The sequence below is a fragment of the Papio anubis genome, chromosome 1 (genome assembly GCF_008728515.1).
Source record: "Papio anubis isolate 15944 chromosome 1, Panubis1.0, whole genome shotgun sequence".
NCBI classification, from domain to species: domain Eukaryota; kingdom Metazoa; phylum Chordata; class Mammalia; order Primates; family Cercopithecidae; genus Papio; species Papio anubis.
In genome coordinates this window covers 22853298-22863447 of record NC_044976.1, presented here as the reverse complement: position 1 = coordinate 22863447, position 10150 = coordinate 22853298, and the positions used below count along the sequence as shown (strand labels likewise).

At 47.0% G+C, this 10150-nt stretch overlaps 1 long non-coding RNA gene across 1 annotated transcript; it reads left to right on the top strand.

Moving 5' to 3' along the window:
• Nucleotides 1-2419: 2419 nt before the first annotated feature.
• On the top strand, nt 2420-9775 carry LOC116274546. Its single transcript, XR_004183302.1, has 3 exons — nt 2420-2508; nt 4604-4691; nt 9737-9775. It is a non-coding gene; the product is annotated as an uncharacterized LOC116274546 (long non-coding RNA).
• The last annotated feature ends 375 nt before the right edge of the window (nt 9776-10150 follow it).

Sequence of the window (10150 nt, the reverse complement as noted above, 5' to 3'; positions counted from 1 at the left end):
GACGTGTCAGAGGAAAAGTGGAAGAGACTTTTAGGACGTGCGGAACGTGTGAGGCAAGTGTGAGCCGGGGGTTCGGGAAATGCAAACATCAGCAGGAAAGAGGTTTGGAGAAGGATGTGGTGGGTGTGCTGGTGTGCTGGTGTGCTGAGCTCTCCAGGGGCCCTGTGTACTCCTAGGGGGAGGGGGCTGAGCAGTGGGGAGGGGCAGCGAGTGTGTGGGCAAGTGTGTAAGCGAGTATGCATCTGTGGGCTGGTGTGTCCAGAGCTGGCCTGGCAGGGGGAGCTTGGCCAGGCGGGGCTAGCAGGTTCTTCACTTCCTCACTGAGCTACCCAGAACCATATCTGTTACCCATGAACCATAGCAGGTGCCAGGCTCAGCCCCAACCTGCACCATTCAGTGACCACTGACTGCCTCGGGAAAGAGCAGGTCAGAGGCACAGGAAGGAAGGGGCTGATGGGGGTCGGAGCCTCAGACCTGACATTTACCTTGGACAGGAGAGTCCTTCTTGGGGATGCGGAGCCCATCTCCACCTCCAAGTCATATCCCAGTGGGGACCCCCTCAGTGTGATCCATCCACCCTACGGTGGAGAGGATAGAAAAACCCTCTCACCTTAAAATCCATCAGCTGTACAGCCACCCCAGAGGACTTTCTAGAAACACATCTGACCATGCTCGCCACTGCCCCAACCTTGGGTGGCTACTCATCAGCTAAGGTGAATGAAGTCCCAGTCCTCAGCCAGGCTTTCACCACCCAGCCGCATCTAGATCTGTGCTGTCCAGCGTGGTGGCCCCTGGTCACACGTGGCTATCTGAGCCTCTCAAATGTGGCTGCTGTGAGTTACAATGTATTTTAAGTGCAAAATGCCCATGGGATTACAAGGATTTAGGACAAAATAAAAGAATGTAAAACATCTCATTCATAATTTTTTTCTGCTGGGCCTGGTGCTTACTGAGCCTGTAATCCCAACAATTTGGGAGGCCGAGGCAGGCAGATCACTTAAGGTCAGGAGTTTGTGACCAGCCTGGCCAATATGGTGAAACCTCGTCTCTACTAAAAATACAAAAATTAGCCAGGTGTGGTGGTGCGCACCTGTTACCCTAGCTACTCAGGAGGCTGAGGTAGGAGAATCGCTTGAACCTGGGAGGCAGTGAGCTGAGATCGTGCCACCACACTCCAGCCTGGGTGACAGAGCGAGACTCCATCTCAAAGAAAAAAAATACACACACACACACACACACACACACACACGTATATATGTATATATGTATTATATATAATGTGTATATATAATATGTATTATATATAATGTGTATATATAATGATTTTTTTCTATTGATTACATGTGGAAATGTTCATATTTGGAATACACTGAGCTATATAAAATATCAAAACTTACCCTGTTTCTTTTTTCTTTCTTTTTAAGATGGAGTCTTGCTCTGTCACCCAGGCTGGAGAGCAATGCCGTGATCTCATCTCACTGCAAACCCAGCCTCCTGGGTGCAAGTGATTCTCCTGCCTCAGCCTCCCAAGTAGCTGGGATTGCAGCCATCCACCACTATGCCTGGCTAATTTTTGTATTTTATTTTATTTTATTTTATTATTATTTTTTTTGAGACGGAGTCTTGCTCTGTTGCCCAGACTGGAGTACAGTGGCGCCATCTTGGCTCACTGCAAGCTCTGCCTCCTGGGTTCATGCCATTCTCCTGCCTCAGCCTCCTGAGTAGCTGGGACCACAGGCACCTGCCACCACACCTGGCTAATTTTTTGTATTTTTAGTAGAGACAAGGTTTCACTGTGTTAGCCAGGATGGTCTCGATCTCCCGACCCTGTGATCTGCCTGCCTCGGCCTCTGAAAGTGCTGGGCTACCGTGCCCGGCCCTCTTTTTACTTTTTTAATGTGGCTGCCAGGACATTTACAATTACATATGTGGCTCACATTATATTGGACAACACCAAATCATACTCTGTCCTTCTCTCTTTCCTTTATACCCAAGGACGCTGAGAACTCCAAGAGAAGTCTCAGTGTCCCTGGGTGTGAAGCAGAATGGGATTTGATGAGGATCCAATAGGACTGTAACCATGAAGGCCAAGCCCAGTGGTGGGCATAGCAGAGGCGCCCAGGAGCAATTATGACTGGGTGGTAAGTGTCTACCACCCACACCCTTCTCCTACCAACACCAACTCATTCATTTGTTCATACATTCATTCATTCAGGAAATATCCATTAATCATATATTAGGAGCTAGAGACTGTGGCACTGAGCAAGGATTGGGCACAGGGCACCTGGCATGTGCCTTCCCCCATGTGTGGTCTGCATCACCAGGAGGCAGATGCGACACTAACAAAGAGGTGCTGTGAGCTCAGAGGCTGAGGGTGCTGAGCAGGGGCCTGCGGGAGGGCAGGCCACCTGAGCAGTGGAATTTGAGTGGCACCATGGGGTCATTAAACTCTTCGGCTGTGGGGTCAGACTGACCTGGATCTGAATCCTAGGACTATAATAATAGCTTGTATGTACTTAGTTCTAAGTGCTAAGCCCCCATTAAGTACTTTGTTTGTTTGTTTGTTTATGTATTTAGTTTTTGAGTGAAATCTTGCTCTGCTGCCCAGGCTGGAGTGCAGTGGTGCAATCACGGCTCACAGAAGCCTTGACTTCCCCAGCTCAAGGGATCCTCCCATCTGCACCACCTCCCAAGCAGCTGGAACTACAGGTGTATGCCACTGCACTCGACTAATTTTTACTTTTTCTTTTTGGTAGAGATGGGGTCTAACTTACTGTATGTTTATTGGAGTGTCTCTCCACCCTAAGCAAAAAGCGTATTGTTTGTGAAAATTTCTAGGCTGGGCATGATGACTCACGCCTGTAATCCCAGCGGTTTGGGAGGCCAAGGTGGGCAGACTGCTTGAGCTCAGGAGTTCGAGAGCAGCCTGGGCAACATAGGGAGACCCTGTCTCTACAAAAAAAAAAAAAAAAAATTAGCCAGGCGTGGTGGCTCACACCTGTGGTCCCATCTAGAGGTTGAGGTGGGAGATCACTTGAGCCCAGGAGTTCAAGGCTGCAGTGAGCAGTGATTGTGCCACTGTACTCCAGCCTGGGTCACAGAGCAAGAAAAATTGTCTCAAGAAAAATTTTTTTTAAGTGAGGAAACTGAGGCCCAAGGAGGTTGAGTAACTTGTCCAAGGTCACCAACTGAGGAAGGACGTGACCCCAAAGAATCTGACTTCAGAGTCTGCTCCATGTTTTGAAGGCTTGAAGAGGAGAATTTAATGAGCACTTACTATGTGCCAAGCACTTTTCTGAAAACTTTATAAATAAGCTTTTATTCGTGTAGTTTACATTTTTATTTGTATAACTCATTTCATTCCATGTCAGCCCTAGGAGGTGGGTACCGTTATTTCCATTTTACAGGTAGAAAAACTGAGGCCCAGAGAGACTAAGTATCCTGAGGTCACACAGCCAGTGAAAGCGGCAGAACTAGGTGGAACTTAGGCCAAATACACCAGAGTTCATGCTTTTGGCCACTCCACTTTACTGCTGCCGCTCAATCAATGCACATTGTTATTATTATTATTTGACTGAGACTTTATGAGGTGGGAAGGGAAGAATGCCAGTCTAGCTGGGAAGAACAACGGGAGTGAAGTCTGGGGAGGAGGGGGTGGGAACGGGCACATTAGGGAAGGAAAGTGTAGGATTTCGTGAGTGGGTGGAAGACCGAAGGTCACAGCAGAGTGAAGTCTAGTGCCCAGGGCGGGCCAGAGTGGAGCCTAGATTCAAGAAATATGTTGGGGCCAGGCATGGTCTCTCATGCCTGTAATCCCAGCATTTTGGGAAGCTGAGGCAGGTGGATCACCTGAGGTCAGGAGTTCGAGATTGGCCTGGCCAACATGGTGAAACCCAGTCTCTACTAAAAATACAAAAATCAGCCGGGCATGGTGGCAGGTGCCTGTAATCCCAGCTACTCAGGAGGCTGAGGCGGGAGAATCACTTGCATCCAGAGGTTGCAGTGAGCTGAGATCACACCATTGGGTGACAGAGCAAGTCTTCAAAGAAACAAAACAAAACAAAAAATATATTGGGAATTAAAGCTGTGGAAGGACTTCCTCCACAGTAAGGAACTACCATGCTCTGGGCTCTCAAGAACCCCTATATTATGAGCTGGGTATGGTGACACATGCCGGTAGTCCTAGCTACTTAGAAGGCTTATTCAGAGCTACTTGGAAGGCTGAGGCAGGAGGATCTCTTGAGCCCAGGAGTTTGAGTCCAGCCGGGGCAATATATCAAGACCCCCGCCTCTAACAACAACAACAAAAAGGATCCCTATTATGGGATGAGTTTGTTGTGGATTCAGTTTGAGATGCTTGAAAATGAACCAGTAGTGGTCATAGCCAAACTGACCTGGCTCGGCTGGGTGGCCTTTAGAAAGTTACTTAACCTCTCTGTGCCTACATCTCCTTTTCTGTAAAGTGCAGGTAATAACAGGACCCTCTTCATGGGGTTGCTGTTTAATACTACTACCACTAATAATAAATATAAAGTCTCTGGCAGTGTTCGGCACAAAGCAGCCCTTTAATACATTTCCTTTCTCTCCCCTCCTCCACCTCTAGGAAGATCTCCCCAAACCCCCAGCCACACAAGAATCGAGGTTAAAATCAGCAATGGATCTAGCACCACCGAGGTTCCCGAGGACCCCAGGTCAGTAAGGCGAGGGAGGAAGAAGAGAGGGCAATGTCAAGCCATCCAGTTTCCAAATGTGTCTAAGACAGAAAAAGGAATAACTAGAACTTGTTTCCCTCTCCTTCCTGCTGTGTCAACTCCGAGTTACATAACTGAGCTTCTCTGTGAGGTGCCTCATAGGGGCCTCCAGGAGGCAGGGTTGGCAGTGACATAAATAAATATTTCTGTGCTCTCTGCCCCCGGGCTCAGGTTCTGAGCAAATACCACAGCCTGAGAGGGAGGCTGTGACAAGGAGGAAGCTCTGGGCTGTGAGTTGCCCAGTGTTCCAGGCCCAGCCCTGCCTGGAAGGATGTGAATGGGTCACAGGCGGGTGCCTGATTAGGTACGAGCGGTCACGGGAGTGTGACCTGGAAGGAGAGACTCCAGTACGGCCAGGGCGTCGCGGAACCCTTGGTCGATTCTCTCTATGGATAGAATCGAGGCCACTCTCCTGCCCCACCTGGTATTCAATGCCCTTTACAATTCATTCCCCGTCACCTCTCTCCTGCCTCCTCTCCCATCCCATCTGGACACCCACGTACTCCACACCGCGGCTCCTTGAGGCTATTGAGTTTTCCCCAAGATTTGTCCCCCCTCTGGGAATGTCCTCCACTTCTTGCCTCCTCCATGAACTAGAAAGGGGGTGGAGTAGACAGAGATAAGGGCTTTAGAATTAAACTGGGGATTGAACTCCGGCTTAGTCGTGTCCCCTTGGGCTCACGACTTAGCCTCCACGCCTGTTTCCTCAACCGTAAAGGAGGCTTTGTGACTCCTCTCTAGTTTTCTTGTGACACTCAAAGGAGATGATAATTGTTAATATTAAGTGTCAATCACTTAGCCTTACTGTATCGACCAGGCCTGTGTAAGGGTTTGGTGTGCCTAAGTCGCTTTAGCAGTGCACGTTAACCCCCTAGCAGAATGCCTGGGCCTAGTGGGTGCTGATAATCTCAGCTCCTTTTTCTCCAAGACCTGCCCAAAGCCTCTCCTCCTATCTCAAGCAGGTCAGGCTCCTCTGAGACTCTTCCCAGCATCTCATAGGTACCTTAGTGATAGCACTTACCACATGAAAGTGTTGTTTTCGGTAGGGAGGTCCAGCTTCCTTTCTATTCTAGGTGCTCCCTGGGGGACAGACCTGCCTTAGTCATAGCCATCCTGCCAGCACCCAGCACAAGGCCTGCCATTTAGAAGGCACTTGAATGAATAAACGCGTGAATGCGTGCGTGCATATAGGCTGCATGGAAGAGATGGGCTTAGGCAGGTACCTGAGGATGGGTTGGTTCCGAACATATGCTTGACTCTCTGGGGTCCGGCTCCCTGAGCTCAGGGCCTGGGCCCTCTCAGCTCCATGCAGACTCAAGGGGCAAGTCACAGCCTCCTTTGTACTTTTACATTGGATATTGGGTATTTTTATAGTAAAAAAAAAAAACAGGATATTTGTCCCGGCAAAGGGTTTTTGGGCCACAAGTCATCCAAGAGGGAATCTAGAAGCTATGGACTGGAGTTTCCAGGATTCAGGTTTATGAATCATAGACTCACCTCCACAGTGCCTGGTCTGGCATTGTACCCAGCATACAATAATTGTCTAATAAATGCTTAGTGGATTTGAGGCGGTGTGCTTTTTATGCCATTGTGGCGCTGGGATATGTAACTGTGAAGGAATAGAAGCCTCCAGCCTCTTCCCTGGGGAGCCACCTGTTGAAGGAACTAGAATTACAGACCTTTGCTTTCTGCACGGTTTCTACATTGTTCCAATAGCAATGATCATTTCCAACTTGCTGCAGAATCAAGTTCTAATGATCTGTTGTGGGAATCAAGGTCTTCCATGAACTTGCCTCAGTCTTACTGCACCAGCCCCTGTCTCCTCCTCCCTTCCCCCCGCCAGGCAGAAAGAGCAATTTCCTGTCTCCAAAACTCACCAGTGCTTCCCAGCTATGCAAATTGCAGTTTCCAAAGACAACCTCATAATATCTCCCATTCCATATTCTCTCCTGTAGTGTGAACCGGCCACGGCCCACATCAAGAGGCGGAGTCCATTTCTCCACTCCCTTGAGTCTGGGTGGGCCCTGTGACTGCTTAGACCACTAGAATATGTCAGAAATGGCCAGGCGCATGGCTCATACCTGTCATCCCAGCATTTGGGGAGGCTGAAGTGGGAGGATCACTTGAGCCCAGGAGTTAGAGACCAGCCTGGGAGCATTAGTTTGTTTTCTTACTGCTGTAAAGAACTGCCCAAGACTGGGTAATTTATAAAGGAAAGAGGTTTAACTGCCTCGAAGTCCGGCACGGCTGTGGAGGCCTCAGGAAACTTACAATCGTGGAGGAAGGAGAAGGGGAAGCAAGGTAACTTCTTCACAAGGCGGCAGGTAGGAGAAGTGCCAAGTGAAAGGGGAAGAGCCCCTTATAGAACCATCAGATCTCATGAGAACTCACTCACTATCATGAGAACAGCATGCAGGAAACCACCACAGTGATTCAATTACCTCCATCTGGTCTCTCCCTCGACAAGTGGGTATTAAGGGGATTACAATTCAAGATGAAATTTGGGTGGGGACACAAAGCCTAACCATATCACTGGGCAACAGAGTGAGACCCTGTCTCTACAAACACACACACACACACACACACACAAATTAGCCAGGTGTGGTGGTGCGCACCTGTAGTCTCACCTATTTGAGAGGCTGGTGAAATTAAGAATATGAAAGACCAGGAAGAAGAGCAGGGAGAAATAACAGATGCCATACAAAGGAAGAAAAATCAGGTTGGCATTATACTTCTCAACAGCAATACCCGATAAAGGAAGTCAAAGAAGTGAGGTGGGTGGATTGATTGAACCAGGAGGTGGAGGCTGCAGTGAGCCATGATCACGCCACTGCACTCCAGCCTGGGTGACAGAGTGAGACTCTATCTCAAAACACACACACACACACACACACACACACACACACAATCTTCTATCGCTTCTAAAAATGGAAAACCAGTGTCACTTGCCATTAATAGAAGGTAACAATGACATAAATTAGATGAAATAGATCAATGTCATTAAATTTTAGCCAGACAGTGTCACCTCCCAAACTGTCCAAGCCCAGGATTCACTCTCTCCTTGTTGAAAAGACGAACAAGTGTTGCAGTGACACTGGTACCCAGACTCTGGGTTCCAATATCTGGGCAGTTACAGTGTATCGGCTTCCAGGTCACTGGATCCAGGATGTATGTGTCCTTGAATTCAACAGTTCCCTGTCAAGTTCAGTTTCAATCTCCAGGGCAGCCTTGAGATTCTTCCACTTTCCTAGCTATGGCAGATGCTGTAGCTCCCCAGTCTGGCCAGTTCTGCAGTATTTTGGGAGCCTCTAGCCTTTCCTATATTTAAAAACAAAAACAAAACCAAAAAACCAAAAAACGAGGTGTATAAAATCCCCTCCTGCCTAAAATGCCAAGTATTGCACTGAAGCCTGACTTCCCACAGCTCTTGCAGGATCTCCTGAACATTTCTTTTATTATTTATTTCCTGCAAGAGTATTTTCAATGTGGGTCTTTGTGCATTCCACCTTCTGAGGCTTTATTTGCCTAAGAATATTTTTATTGTGACCTCATGTTTGAATGACAAATTGGCTGGCTTTAAAATTCTGGATTGAAAGAGTTCTTTTTAAAAAATTACTAGTGACATCACTTCTTTGACTTTCTTTATCGGGTATTGCTGTTGAGAAGTATAATGCCAATCCAATTCTTGTTCCTTTTTACGCCATCTGTTATTTCTCCCTGCTCTTCTTCCTGGTCTTTCATATTCTTAATCTCTCCATGATACCTATGTGTGAATTTTTCCTTATTCTTTTCTACTGTTGGTTACTCTATGAGCCCTTTCAATCTGCACTCATTAAAAAAAATTTTGGAACATTTAAATCTCCATTATTTCTTCAATTATTTATTTCCTCATCTCCACTTTTATTTTTCTTTCCTTTTGGGAATCGTATGTCTACTCTCCATCTCTCTCAGCTTTTTTTTTTTTTTTTTTTTTTTGAGACAATCTCACTGTGTTGCCCAGGCTGGAATGCAGTGGCGTGATTTCAGGTCACTGCAACCTCCAATCTCCCGGGTTCAAGTGATCCTCCTCTTGCCTCAGCCTCCTGAGTAGCTGGGATTACAGGCATCCACCACCACACTCAGCTAATTTTTGTATTTTTAGTAGTGATGGGGTTTTACCATGTTGGCCAGGCTGGTCTCAAACTCTTGACCTCAAATGATCTACCTGCCTCGGCCTCCCAAAATGCTGGGATTACAGGCGTGAGCCACTGCGCCTGGCCTCTCTCAGCTTTTCTTTTCTATGTGTTGTCTCTGTTTCTTTCCCTGTTGCTTCTGGGGATAATTCTCAATCTGATCATCCTATCTACTCGCAAATTCTTCAGTTGTATCCATCCTGATATTCAGGCCATCTATTATGTCTTTTATTTTTTTAATCTTAAATTTTTCATAGCTAATGTTTTGGCTTGGTTCTCTCTTATGACTTCTTTTTTTCCTCTTCATTGCAGCAGTTTTTTAATGAAAGCTGTATGTAAGATTACTTTATTCCTACATCTTCCCAATTGCATTTTCCTTGTATTTGGGCTTTTCTATTCCTACTTGGTGAGATTTAGCTTTCTGCTCAAGGATCTCAGTCTTCGTTCAGGGTTAAGCGCCCTGCTGGGGCGAATGGCCAGCCTTCTCCCCCTGCACATGTCCAATGCAGATAACATATTTCTTCCCATAAACTTGGACCACTTTGCTAATTTGCTGACCTCTGTAGGGTGCTTGTGCAAACTGAGCTTCTTCATGCTTTCAGATGGGCATGGACCGAACATTATATTTCTGTCTCAGCTCTTTGGAAAGAGGAGAAGACATAATCTTCCTGTAAATATGGGAAGCTGCGTTACAATACCGCTTATGGTTCTTGTGAGAGTCATAAAGATTTCTTGACTTTCAGAAGTCCCTTAATTTCTGTTTTTGTTTGTTTGTTTTTGTTTTTGAGAAGAAGTTTCTTTGTTGTTGCCTAGGCTGGAGTACAATGGCATGATCTGGGCCACCGTGACCTCCGCCTCCTGGGTTCCAGTGATTCTCCTGCCTCAGCCTCCCGAAGTAGCTGGGATTACAGGTATGCACCACCATGCCCGGCTAATTTCGTATTTTTAGTAGAGATGGGGTTTCCCCATGTTGGTCAGGCTGGTCTTGAACTCCTGACCTCAGGTGATCTGCCCACCTCAGCCTCCCAAATTGCTGGGACTACAGGCCACCATGCCCGGCCAAGTCACTGAATTTCATTTTGGCCACTGTTGCTTTCTCAGTGATAGCTGAGAAAGGGAAGTGCCTGTGACTTATTGTTCTTACATTATTTCATGAATTTCTTCCTTTATCTCCTTAAGTATAATCATGCTTTACTTTAAAATCTTGGTCCATCTGCTTCAATAATT